The sequence below is a fragment of the Cyprinodon variegatus genome, unplaced genomic scaffold, assembly GCF_000732505.1.
Source record: "Cyprinodon variegatus isolate N-32 unplaced genomic scaffold, C_variegatus-1.0 Scaffold99, whole genome shotgun sequence".
In the NCBI taxonomy this organism is placed as follows: domain Eukaryota; kingdom Metazoa; phylum Chordata; class Actinopteri; order Cyprinodontiformes; family Cyprinodontidae; genus Cyprinodon; species Cyprinodon variegatus.
The window spans coordinates 1286016-1300213 of NW_015150552.1; positions in this window are offsets into that span (position 1 = coordinate 1286016).

Genomic DNA, 14198 nt, shown 5'->3' on the forward strand with positions numbered 1-14198 from the left:
ATATATATATATATACATATATGTATATATATATGTATATATATATATATATGCATATATATATCTATATACATTTATATATATAGATATATATATATTAATTCATTTATACTTCCTCACTTCAAGAGGAAGTGAATCTAGAGATTAATAGAACTGATTGCTAATCTTTATGGGTAAAACTTCTGGCTAGTCTATTAACAGCAATTTATTCTGCTAAATGAGGAGCAAATATTTTTAAACTAAAAGTCTACGGGGAAGACTGTTTTAAACAAAAACTGCAAACTGCAAGTTTATTATTAAGGGAGACTTTTTTTTTGTACAAAAGCTTATGTTATTTCTTATCTGCTGATCTAGTTGGAGGTCAACTGTAAACTGAAATACAGTTAATAGTGTTTATTGTTAATGGAAGTACTTGACCCTGTCCTAATATTTACACATTTCCAACTGTGAGCACTGGATTTTTGAAGTTTTATGCTGAAAAACTTCATTAGGAGAATTGGCTCTTGTTCCATAATGTTTAATTGTGGAATTGTATTGTTCATGAGTATTTTTATTAGTATTATTATTTAAGTCTTTAAAATGTAAGAAGTTGCTTAAAGCTTTATATTTATATCTGTCCGAAAACATGACTTTTACATTTCAAACCAGATGTGGAGGATTTTTGCGAATTTTTGAAAAGACCTGCCCTTTCCGCTTTAAAAAAAATGCACATGCATGACTCTGTACCCGCTCCCGAGAGGGAACGCCTATTAAACGCATGCGACAGCGTGCACAAGACCATTTTTCCTCGTGCATGCTCTGTCTATAAGTTGCTGTTTGCATCACTCATACAACCAAGCAACATTAACATGGTTATATCTGCATATGGTTGGCAGAGAAGTGGTGATTTTGTTAAAAACATTCAATTCTTAAAACAGAAATCAAATCTTCAAACAGAAATCAAAAGTGACATAAATAAAATAAAATAAACCACCATTTTGGTAGTTTTTGGTCAAAAACTAACCAAAATAGGTCTGATTTGTCGGATAGAGTTGCCTCACATCAATTGACCCACACTCAGCTACAACAGAGTGCTGAATAACCAAGAAATTAATATATATCCAAATGTTTATGAACAGTTTATTAGTAGTTTGTCAAATAAATAGATTTGCTTTGAATACAGGCTATAATAATTAAAATAATTACAACAGGACAATATATAATTCAGGATTTTATAATATTATTAAGCATTACTGTGTTTTTAGTAGCATCTACTCCACCAGATAAAAATCTTAGGTACTATTTTTTAGCTGAAGTTGCCAGTAGCTGTATAATGTCCTGCAGCATGTAAAAGGATAACAAATTATTATCATAATAATTTATAGCTTTGTATGTTTAGGCTTGTTACTTTATTCTCTTAATCATTTCCAGACCCAAGTTAAACACATCTCCCTCATTAAAATACATTTTTACTCATGTATCCTGTAGCTTAACGAAGTGGACTAATGCATTTACTCTCAAATGATGTACGAATAAATAGGTGAAACAAAACTAAGAAAAATATATCAGTAAAATTCTCAATCATAAGAAATGTGCTGCTCATTAAGTTAAAATTAAGATCAGATAACAGCATCCCCCTGTAATTGTATAGTATTTAGTTTAAAACTTAAGTTATTGAGCATCTTCACACCTGTGGCGATTTGTTTTATTGAAGGTGTTACAGTTGCAAACAGCATTAAAGCTACATGTTAGAAATTATTAATTTTTTTATATCTATTCCTATTATCTTTGTGATTTAAAAAACAACAGGAAGTGTTGTGGTTTATTTGGCAGTGGATCTGGTTAATAAGACATCTGTCTTCTTGAATGACACGTTCTCTCATCTTTTTGATTTTAAACTGTAGACAACAAAAAACCAGCCTTGGGCTAACCAGAAGTCAAAGATGACAAACTTTTTAAACTTAAAAAAAAAAAAGGAAAATACATGTCTGTATTTGTTATTGTATAACAAATGTGCACATTTGGACACTTACCAGTCAGTATGAAATTATGCTACTGAAAGAATGGGGACATTTATCTATTTAAGTCATACATAAGGGCGAGGGGGGGTAATGTTTGTATTTCTTTTGCAAACTTTACCATTAAAAATGGTAAAAGCTGTATTTTAAGTAAAAACGCAGATGTTCTGTATGTGATTTTACTATTATTGACAGCTGATTGGATAAATCAGAAAAACTGCCTTTGCAGTAGATGATTTTGTTGCAAAAGCTAAAATATTTTTCACCTTGCAAAAAAACGAATGAATGAGTCAACGTGTCATATCACACCTGGTGTAACAGAAGGTAATGGATTACTAATTCAATGGTTTGTTGTTTTTATGTGTTTTATAGGATTTGTCAGGGGCACATCAGTGATTTTGATAAAATCACTAAATAAATGTATTAAAAAATAGGCTAGAGTCTTAAACACTTTTAGAAAAAGAGTACATTGCTGCAGGGACAGATATCTTTCATGCATCTGCATGAATTTTGATTTATTATATTTACAGAACAGAAGCGTAAAAAGTGCTCAAACCAGGGATTTACATTTTTCGTACTTTGAGCATTCTGATATCTTTCTTGAATGTTGTGCACACTTGTTTTTATTTGTGATGCTTTAATAAAAACATGTGCAGTTTTTCTCCTTTTGTATCACCATGGCTAAATAACCTTGGCTATTGTTGGTCAGAACAAAAGCAGGGAGCCTGAAGACGGACTGATCAGTGCATGCTGCATTTTCCAGCCCTAACCATGAAGGGAATGATTTCATGTCTCATGATGAGATACATTTCCTACTGAAAAACAAACCTCAGCTGTCATCCCAGGTTGTTCTGAAATGTTGTAAAGGACTGAAAGTGTGATGTGGGGAGTTACGGATTGAAGTAAAGCCGGATGGTGTCAGACTGGAGAGGCTGGAGGGTCTGGGGTGACACTCTTCCCTCTAAAGATTAACAACTTTCAGCACCACATCAATAAGGCTGTTCCACATGTTTTGAAGTGTCAACAAGTGGGGATGATTGCCTGTGTGGCCACTTTTTAAAAACTTTTTTCGATACTTTGGGGAATGGGGGAAGCTTTCATCGTAAGAACCTCTTAACTTTGACACCAATAAAGCAGATTAAGTCTTTGAGAAGAGAAGAAAAACAACTTCCTGCTGTGACCACTTTTGTTAAGGTCACAGCAAGGTGTGACCCTGATAACTTTCCAAAACTCTGAGACAGAAACGTGATCCAAGCTTAGATGTACACACTTAATTCAGTTTTACAAGAAATTAAACTCTCTAAAATCCAAAGTTAGTTAAATCAGCAGAAGATTAATGCCTATCACTCTTTTACAGCCACCACACCTGTAAATATGCTTTGAATAGGAGGATTTAGAGCTTCAGAATCAAATAAGCCCAATGCCCATAAAATGATTTCAAAGGTGGAGTTATATCTGAAACAGCTTCTGTGACATTTTATATTTTTTTTTATATAATTCTACATAAATGTCTCTTAAAAAAGAGGCCATGTAACCAACTCATGTTTCTAACAAACAACAATAATGGAAATTAAAGTGTAAGTAGTAATCAAAAAAGTGGCCTTCTGAAGAAAAATAGATTAGCAAACAATCACTAAGAAATAAAAATAATATCTGAAAAATAAAAAAATTTTATGATAAAAAAAAAAAAAATGGGCAGAACTTTTTGAATCTATTTCCAGTTTTTAAATTTGATAAAAAAGGGAAAATTCTGGATCTATCTTAAGTTTGTTGTTTATCAGCTAACCAACCTAAAGGCTAAGAGGTTAAAAGGTCACAGCAGCTAACCTAAGAGCCCATAAAGTGCGTTCAATTCTGAAGTCTTACCTTCATGTGACGTTCAGGTTCATCCAACTTCTTCAACCTTCTCCTCCCCCTCTGTGTTTCCCCTCTTTCCTTCTCCTTGTTGTGTGTTTTCATGATAATTGGCAGCAGTTGAACTGTGAGCCATAAATCAAGAAGTGCAGAGTGTATTAATGAGTAGGACCACCCAGGGGAACTATTTTCCCTGCACTTTCCTCGCACACAATGCGTGGCTACTTGAGTGCGCCGCAGTCTGAAAACCGTGAATGAACATTCACAAGAGCAGCGCTCCCCTGCTGCCGCGTTTCCACCCGGCTAATGGCCCCAATAAGGACCGATTAAGCATTTATTCTGGAAAATGTTGAAGCAGCATGGACAAAAACAGATCATTGTGTTCAAACATGTTTGGGTCTCAACAATGAAGCTGTTGTAGAAAAAGTTAAAGGTTCATCCGGAGGAGAAGACGTTTGCATACCCTGATGTTAATCCTGATGCCAGATGTTTACAAACCCTCCCAATAAAACGGAGAACCTTCTTTCATCACTGCTGAACGCTAAATTAGATTAAAGCTTCTAGTTTTGGGTGACATTGGTTAACAAAAAATATTTCTTTTTGAATAATATCAGGATACTCATTTTGTAGGGGCTATATCTTATTTCTCTCTCTAAACATTTTACATTTTAATTTTCTACCTATAATATAAAGGGAAAAAACTGATACACTATACTGTCAAAAGTAATCGGTCACAAAAGCAATTCAGTTAATTCCAAAATTAGTCCTGACTTCTACCCTTTAGAACACTTTTTGATATGAATGAGAGAGCAGTTGAAATTCTAGTTTTCTAATGTTACTATCAACCCACCCCTAGGTTAGGGGACAATGTTTACAGAATAGTTAAAGATTATATTGCTGATGGATTTATCAGCATATTGGACTCTATAGATAAAGAAAAGGATGTTGTTAAAGTTTAGCTACATGTAAAAGTAGACAGAGAAAAGCTTTTGGGAGAATCGAGTATTTAAACATGCTCCTTACTTGTGCAGCATCATGGGGAAAAAAAACAATCAAGATATCAGGAGGAGATTTATAGACAATTAAAAGTCAGGTTCATCTTTGGTCGATATGCCAGAAGATGCTTTCATCTGATGAAACAATTATTATTAAAGAGAAAGACCAGACATCATGCTGTTCTGAAGAGAGTAAGATTCCCAGAGATAAATATTCCTTTGGTGCAAATCCAGAACAGAAGCAAAAGATCTTAGAAGGATGCTAATTTAAGATGGTGAACAAGTCAGGTACAGACAATGGCTGAAAGGCCACTCAGAAAGGAAGAAGCAATTCTTCCAAAATCAATATAAAAGCCAGATCGCAGATTACCCTTAGTGGTAAACATTTGACCATAATTTTTAAAGACATGTGCTGTGGTTTGATAGAACTAAGATCAAAGTGTTTGTCCTTAAAAGCATTTTAACATTTGGCGGAGGGAGAAGGATGGAAGCTTGCAACCCTGAGAACAAATCAGGCTATGGGACTGTTTAGCTGCAAGAGGAATGAATCATGATAAAAGAACACCATGCAGAAATGTTCAGGCAACACCTCAAGATATCAGCCAGGAATTTAAAGCTTGGACAGATATTGATCTTCCAAAGGGAAAATGATCGGCAGCAAACCAACAGATTAATTACAAAATGGCTTAAGGATGAAACAGTTGGGGTTTTGGAGCAGCTATCACTAAGTCCTGACCTCAGTAGAAATAAAGAACATTTGACAGAGCTACTTTTGTTAGGAGAAGTTGCTGAAATTTCAGCAAATTTCAGAAAAAGTTTGAAACAGTTAGTTTTTTTTATTAATACTCTCCTAACTCACCAAATATAAAAAACAAAGTAAGTTAAATTCAATATCAGAGACTTGGCGAAGAAAACAAATTATGCATCTATTACACAGTGCATTTGCATTGCTGGTGTCAGATTTTGTACACCTTTTAGTTAGCAACATTTAACCCTGGAGGTAATTTGGAATATAACAGGAAAATAACAGTCCACCTTTCAAAGGAAGCTAAACTTGCAGGTGAATTTTGCTAGCTTAAATAGCACAGCTCTCGATTAAAAAAGTAAAAACCAAAATCTCTCCTAAAATCCTTTTATACATTCCATCCCAAAATGTCTTGCTATAAATAAATGTTTTCTCTCCATTAAAGCAGACCCTCTGCAGTGAAAGTAGGGCTATAATTGTCTTCCATTATGAAACCTCACAAAGCTAGACCATTGGCTACTAAAATACCAAGGTTAATCTTGATTAAATGTCTTCCCAGGGCACAAAAAGCATGTTTTACATAAAACATCCTTCAGGGGGGATTGAAGCGTGATGTTAAAGAGATATATAAAATATTGCTGATGGCAAGGCCAAGCATCCCAACTCTCAAATGAAAGGTATCAAAGAGATTAAAGAAAAAACCATTACAAATCAACACGCTGCTAATAAGCCCGCCTGCTCTATTATCTCCTCTCAATTCCAGTCACACCAGGAAGACAAAGCTGCAAGTTTAATTTTTCCTTAAAGTACATTTTAAGATTCCACGTGAATACTTACCGGTGCATATGCAGCACTTTTGCATTTTCCCCTTTGTGAGGCATGCTCATTGTAAAAGGCAAGTTGAGCTTTCTTTAAGAAGCATCTTACAATAGGCAGAGTGCTGTTTAGAAAAGTCAAAATGGACCTGCTCTCTGCAAAAAGGTGAATGTCAAACAGAAATGAATTCACACTGGTCCTATTCTCAAAGCTGACTTTAAGCTTTGCTAATAATTCCTAGGTGGTTAAATAGGCTTTTTGAAGGGCAGAGATGTCCAATTAATTGAGCTGTAGAAATGCTTGCGCACAACCAGCTGTGTCTCTATCCTCTTTCCTCTGCAGGCCAAAGGAAATCCTCCTGCAGGTTGAATACCCGCTGCCTCCAACTTTTGTTCTCTTACATTTACCCCACACTCCAAATGCAGCATCCTTCTGCTGAGAGGGAAAAAAAATATATTTCCTCCAACACCTGTTGATGAATTGTGTTTGTGTACAAGCTACAGGCTGGGCAATAACGCCAGTCTTTATTCAGCTGCACAAGCGAAAAGAAACAGTGGTTTCCTTCACATTGGCCACACTGAATGGGGAGCCTCTTTTCACAAGAACAGCAAAGAGGCTTGAGGCAGAATTAGCGTAATCGTCACTTCCAAACAAAATAATTCCCATTTTAAGGAAGAAAAGTCACAGGATGTTTTAATGACTGCTGCTCCAAAAGGAAAAGAAAAGGGATGGATTGGGCTTCCTGGGAAGTGCCTGGGTGTTGGTGAAAAAAAAAAAGATTAACCCCACTGAGTGTACAAACTGCCTATAAATGATAGGTTTTAAAATGGAGTAAAAATGCAACCATGACAAACAATCTAAAAAATTTTGTTTTTTTTCACTGAAAAACAAACAAACCTGTCAGAAGCTATCTTGCTAAATAAAGTGTAATAAAAGTGTACACTCATAGAAAATAATAGCCCTCTTCAGTACTTACTCTTCTTAAGTTTACACCCATGATTAAGTTGTGATCTCAAATTTTTTTCCTTTGAGATAAAAGAAACATTTGTGTGATATTTTCTTGTTCACATCCAACTGCTAAAATCAGAATTTTTAAACAGATAATCAAAGGGATCAAAGTGCAAACACACATCAGTCATAATTCAGTAAAAAAAAAAAAAAAAGAGAAAACAATTAACATTGGTCCAAATAACAAACAAGAAAAAAACTTGAACCAGTAAAGTGTCTGACAGTGATCCTGAGGAAGCTGAGAATTGTATCAAGTACTGATTGTTTTCTACATTTAAAAATAAAGGGTCTGAGCAAATACTGGTGCATATTTCTTTAAAAAAGAGCATTTTCCTTTAACTCGAAGAAGTAGGAATAAGAACAGTTCAACAGTTCATGTTCTCAACTGCTGAAAAGTCATCATAGTTCCCTCCTGTATCTGCATATCATAATTGTCAAACACAAACATGAAAGGAGAATATATGTGCATTAATGAATACCCCCCCACACACACACTCACACCCCTTCTTGTTTTGTGACTAATGACATTTCACTGACTTGCATTCATTTTATATAGCCTAACCCAGACTCCTACCCTAACCACATCTCAAAAAACAGAACTTTATTATATAGGAACCAGGATTTTGGTCCCCATAAGGACATAGGTCCCCATGACATGACTTTGTAAAAATATTAACACAAACACACACAAAAAAAAACTATGTATCGAGATCAAGCTGGAAGTAGTTCAACACCATGAGAACAAGAACAGGAGGACATTAATCTGTTCATACAGAGCTGGGTTATAGAACAGTTTCTGGTCTTGCAGAATGTATTCAAAGGAGAAATGTAAAAAGAAATTTACAACAAAATGAATCAAGTTTAGACTTAGACAAACTTTATTGTCATTTTTTACACAAAGAGTTTATACAAAACAAATTTTCGTTTTGTGCAGCTCTTATGACATTTCCATTTTTTAAAGTGAAGCAGTGATCAAATGTAAACATTGGACAAAAAAAAAAAAAACACGGTGCAAAAAACATTCACTGATACTTTTTCACTCAGGGTGAACAAGCGGTCCTCTACATCCACAATGTCTTGATCAGGTTCCTCCTCCTTTTTAACATAAAGGTACAGTCAGGTGCAGTGTGTAACCATTGTTTACTTCCTGGTTACTGAGCCAATCATATGAGAGTTCACAGGTTTGACAAACAGAAATCAGCTTTTATTATTTCATATTGGCACAAGGGCAGCAGCTGGTAATGATGGAAGTCAGCAAAGAGAATCAGAACAAAAAGTCTCTAAATTCTGTGACTTACTTGAAAGATGGAGTAGGCTGAGGAACCAAACTGAAAATTATTATTCTGAACTCCAGCATGTATGTTTGGCAAAGAAACTTCTCTGTACATCACTTTAAAAGATAAGCCCACAGCAAAACACGGCAGTGGCAGCATCATGCATGGGATCACCTGTCTTTCAATAGCATTGTTTTTCAATGAAATTGCTCAAATAATGAATGACCCTTAATCAGTCTGGAAGCAAAACTCCGTTGTTTCCTGGAAAGAGGTGGAAGATTTACTTAATTTTAAGCAACATCACAAAATAGTTTATTCCATTTCAACATTAAGGTTTGGTGTGGTCTTGGATCCAGGACTACTTTAAGCAGAATATCTCCGAGGTCACATGAAGAGGAATGTGGAGAAACTGTAACAGTCAGAGATTTTGAGATGATAGATATAATTCATATGTTTATATCTATAATGAACATCTTTACTTCGCTCATGTTGAAACAATGAAAAACTCAATAATTTTTTTAAATATAACATAAAATAAAATAATTACACTGTGAGAAACTGAAGTACACTTTTTGTTGCTGTTTCTATTTAACAGCTTCCTCTCTGCTGAGGCTGATGATGATGAATGCTTTTTCCTGTAAACGAAACAAATAATTGGACGACAACAAGTAACACCTTAACAAATCTTTGGCAGGAGTTGTAAAAGGACAATGTCTTAAAGTACATTGTAGGATTTGTTACGCAGATGACTTACTTATCTCTGTCTCTTTTTCTGCAGCGTGTTCAGGCTAAAGGATTCCCTGTCGGATTGAGAACACTTTAAAAGAGTCCATTAATTGATTGGAGGGTAGTGGAGGAGTAACCTTTATACATTAGAGTTAAATACTGTTGACTTAGATTTCAAAATTAAATGTTATTTTATGCCAGATAGCATTAATTAGCTAAAGTCATTAATGTTTTAGTGATTTTGTAGCTGCTTCCTAGTGCATATGTAATTTTTAGCCCTGTTTCATGGTAGGTTTTTTTAATTTAAGGGTTTAGTTGGTTACAAAAGGCTACAAGATTAGTTCAGCTGCTGTTGCTGGGTTCTTTTCCTGTTTTGCACCTCTTCAAAGTTGTTACCGTAAATAAACTCCAGGTTTTTTTTAACGTTACTCTGCCTGAAGTCCTCTGCTTAATTCAACTGCCTTAAAGCGCCTCTAACAATCACTAATACGATTGTTTTACATTTTAATTAAACATGGTGTACAATAACATTAAAGGTACAGTGGAGGATTTTAATTTTTAAAGACTTGCCCTCTCCACTTAAAAAAAAAAATTTACATGCACAACCCTGTACCCACTCCCAGGAGGGAACGCCTATCAAATGGGTGCAAGAGCGTGCACAAGCCCATTTCTCCTCATGCACGCTCTGTTTAAAAGCTTACTGTGCCTGAACATCCGCCCTAACCCCTAAATCCCTCAATCACTATATAAAACAGGGATTATATAGTGGACTTTATAGCGAACTCAGTTAACTTACCATTCAGACAGATGATCACTGGTCTTTGGTCCCCATTGGTCATGTAACTCTGCTTCCACCACCGGTGCCTGCGCCATCTTTGTTATTAGTCGCCTCTGTCGGGAAGCGACAGCCTATGGCAAAAGCGGGCCACTGTGATAGCAAATCCCATAATGCTTTGTGATGAGAGTCTCCGAGAAAAGCATTCAGGGATATATCTGCCTCTTCTGAGGCCTCTCTTTTCTTCTCATACACTTTGTAGACACATTTTCTTTTACAAACCATTTTCAAAGAACTGCAATGAGAAAGGTGAGCTTCAATGACTGTCTGAAACCGTAGCTCACCACAGATATATGCCTGAAAGTGCGTTTGCCCAGTTAAAGATAGCTAATGGGACGAGCACCTAGGACGGCCATATGTAAACATATAGAATGATTGACAGTTAGGAGGACCACTTATTTTGATGATCCACCTGGAAAAAAACATCCTCCACTATACCTTTAAAGGCAGTAAATAATACAATTGCACATTTTTTTCTGACTCTCATACCTTTATTTCAAAACAGTCTTGTGTTTTAATGTGGGTACCGACACCAGTAAGATAAACCACTGTTAAAATAATTACTTTAAACCAAAGTTAGTATTTGTTCACGCTGTGAATGTCTCATTGTTTATCCCTCTGACAAGATCAACTTTCCTCCCAAGCAAAAGTAATTTTACTCTGAGAAACTTTATTTTTATGTGAAAGGAAAACACATTTATAACAGCTCTCCAAAGAAAATAGATTTGTTTGATTTTTTTTTTCACTCCATAAATATCAGCTTTACACTCTGTCTCTGTCAGTTCCAATAATAGATCATTGTCCCACATGGTTGAAAAGAAATCCAAAATGTTGAAAAGAAATCCATGTGCAAGGTGAGACTACAACTCTGATGTAACTTCACTATTCACACACACTTCATACCTGTGTGTGCAGTAATGTGACAAAACCAACCATGCAGTTCTGTTATGTTCAGAAGTTTTATTCTCATGTGGTGGGCTGCAGTTTAACCCTGTTATCAGCCCACAATTCTAGTTTAGTTCAGCAAATGAAAAGAATTTTTCAATTTCTTTCCATCAAAGATTTCAATTTACAGTATGGCCTTACATTATGATCATGTTTTTCATGCAGCAAAGTGCTGTTTTTCAATTTAGGTCCTAAGGTTGACTCATAAACAGGCTTAACTTGGATTTGGAGTCACAATTTCTTCTGATACGTGTGTGATTTTATTAGAGAGCTGTGTTTATACTGCAAGCTTAAGATACTAACATCAAAAAATGCAGAAGTACAATGCAGAATAACTTTTTTTTGTTTACAAAGTGTGGCAAACTAATATTCTTAAACTCTTGTTAATCGTGACAGTAAATGACAAAGCATTAAATGATAATGATTGTTGCGTGAAGTCAGGAAACAGACACAGCAGCAGATAATTACACAGGTTTTAACCACTTATTACCACATGTGGTTAAATGCTTGAAGCTTTTATTGTTGGAAACAAATATCACACAAAAAAAGGTCAGTTGTTTCGGCACAAGAGTTGATCCCATTAGTCCCTTTGGGGACAGGGGTGTGGTCTTGAGATGCACAGTACAGTACAGAGTTAAATCGTGAGCTGTTGATCTGGTTAGACACAAATTTGTTCAAAAGACCAGAAAAAACAAGCACCTTTGGTCTTCATGGATGAGAAAAACTCTCACAGGTCTGAAAGGCACCAAAGAATCATAGGATGGACCAAAACAAACTTCAACTCGACCTTTCTTGTTTTAAACCTCCCAGCAGTAGACACATTTTAAGACTGACCTGAGGTCTTCTTATGTTTATAACGTCTAATAATTTAATGTAACAGGAACAATTATGCTCTAAAAGCTGGAGATGGCTGGAAAAAATAAAAGTGCTGCTTTGCAGAATGTTACTACTGCTACTACAGATCTTAGCCTTTTAAAATATACAAAGCTTTCAGCCTGTAGGGTTCTAGCTAAACCCAGGAGGAATATCCCTACAATTGAAACCAGATATTTTTTTTTAAGATTCATTGCTTTTATGTTTTTTTCTCTGTTTTAAGTTGGCCACCATCACCAAAATATTTTTCTATTTAAAAAATGACAGAATAATCACAGGGCTGCGTTAGTCGTTCAGACAAATTTCCTTTGTCTATTAAGTAAACTGTTAAGTTTACTTAATTTTGGAGTTGGATTATGGAAGTTGGATCAAATAGTTTGTGTAAGCTTCCACGAGTTTCCCGCACAAGTCTCCAGTTTTTACCATTTTTTTCCAGACGGAACCAGTTGAACCAAGTCAAATAGGTAGGCCTTGCTCAAAAAAAAATTTAGCTCCTCACATAAATTTATGTTGCGATGATTTTTTTAAATCATTGCCATTACTCAGTGGCACAGAGAGGCAAGGCTGCCTTGCTGCAAGAAGGTTCCGGGTTCCATTCCTGGCCGGGGTCTTTCTACATGGAGTTTGCATGTTCTCCCTGTGCATGTGTGGGTTCTCTCTGGGTACTCTGGCTTCCTCCCACATTAAAAACATGACTCTTTGGTCAGTTGGCTTCTCTAAATTCTCCTTAGGTTTTGAGTGTGTGTCTGAAAATGTGTTTGTTCGGTTCCTTTCTCTGTTGCCCTGCTATAGACTGGCAACCTGTCCAGGGTGGATGGATTTTAAAAGATTGTGATTCCATGATGATTACTTGGGAGTCCTTCCAGAACAGTTAGATTTCTGGACATTCCCATGCTTTTCATACTAGCATCTAACTGTTTGAACACATGGAAATGGAAGCTTTAGACATCTGGAAATGATACCAAAGGATGACCTAGATTTGTGGAGGTCCACATTTCTCTTCCTAATACAGTACCTCAGCCAATTTCTTTAGTGTGTTTAGTGTTTTGCATGATTTCAAAAAACTGTTTAATATCGACTCTGACCCTAGAGTTAGCTTACAACTCTAAATAAAGTCATATAAAGTAATATATTCTGTCATTTAGCAAATAGAAACCTTTGATCTGATTAGTGTCAGCCAGTTTAAGAAAAGTTGTGTTTTACACTGCTAATATAAATATTTGGTTTCATTAAGCTAACAAGAAACAACACTGACAACAGAAACACCAAAAATAAAGACAGAGCTTCAACATAGGCGATATCTTTAAAAACCACCAGGTTCCTCTATATTAAATACTTCAAATACATTTTTGATTATTGCATTTGAAATTAGGGTTAAGATAAAAGAAGATAATTTATTGCACATATTTAACTTTCTTTCTCTGTAAATATCATAGGTAAACAGATCACCTGCTTCTGTCTGAGCCTGCAGGCCCCTTTGTAATCTGTGAAAAACTTTTAAACTCTGCTTTGCAGAAAGGGCTCCTGTTTGTTGACCAGAGCTGGTCAGAGCGGGGATTTTTAACCAAGCGTCCTCATATATCTCTGCGTGTGTTTCCTCAGTAATTTAGGCCTTTTTCAGGCTTTAATGATGTAAAACGGCTGTGCCAATTTACACTGGGAGCTCCTCTTTTCTTAAACTCCTCTTTCAGAATTCTTTTGAACTCATTTTTTTAGCTGAAAATATTTAAACTCTGAAGCTGTTTCTCCAGAAAAGCAAAAACACTACATCAACAATACACAAAGGGGAAATTTTAGCAGCTATTTTACCCCATCAGATGTATAGGGTGATAAAAGCAACATACAGCAGATGGGGCAAAATCATTGTTAGAGCCTGGTGTTTACACACTCTCCTCATGAGCATCATCATCATTTATTTTTTTTATTAAAATCCTTAAGAAACAGAATGAAAATTATGTGTTTTTTGTGCACAAGTTTGAATTTAAAGAGAATTTTCTCTAATCCACAAAGAGTCAAAACTGGTCAACTGGTTGTTCCAGAGTTAGAAATGGATGAGTTTGGTTCTCTGTGCTTTTTGTCTCTGTGTTGGTTGGCTGGTTGGTTGGTTGGTTGGTTGGTTGGTTGGTTGGT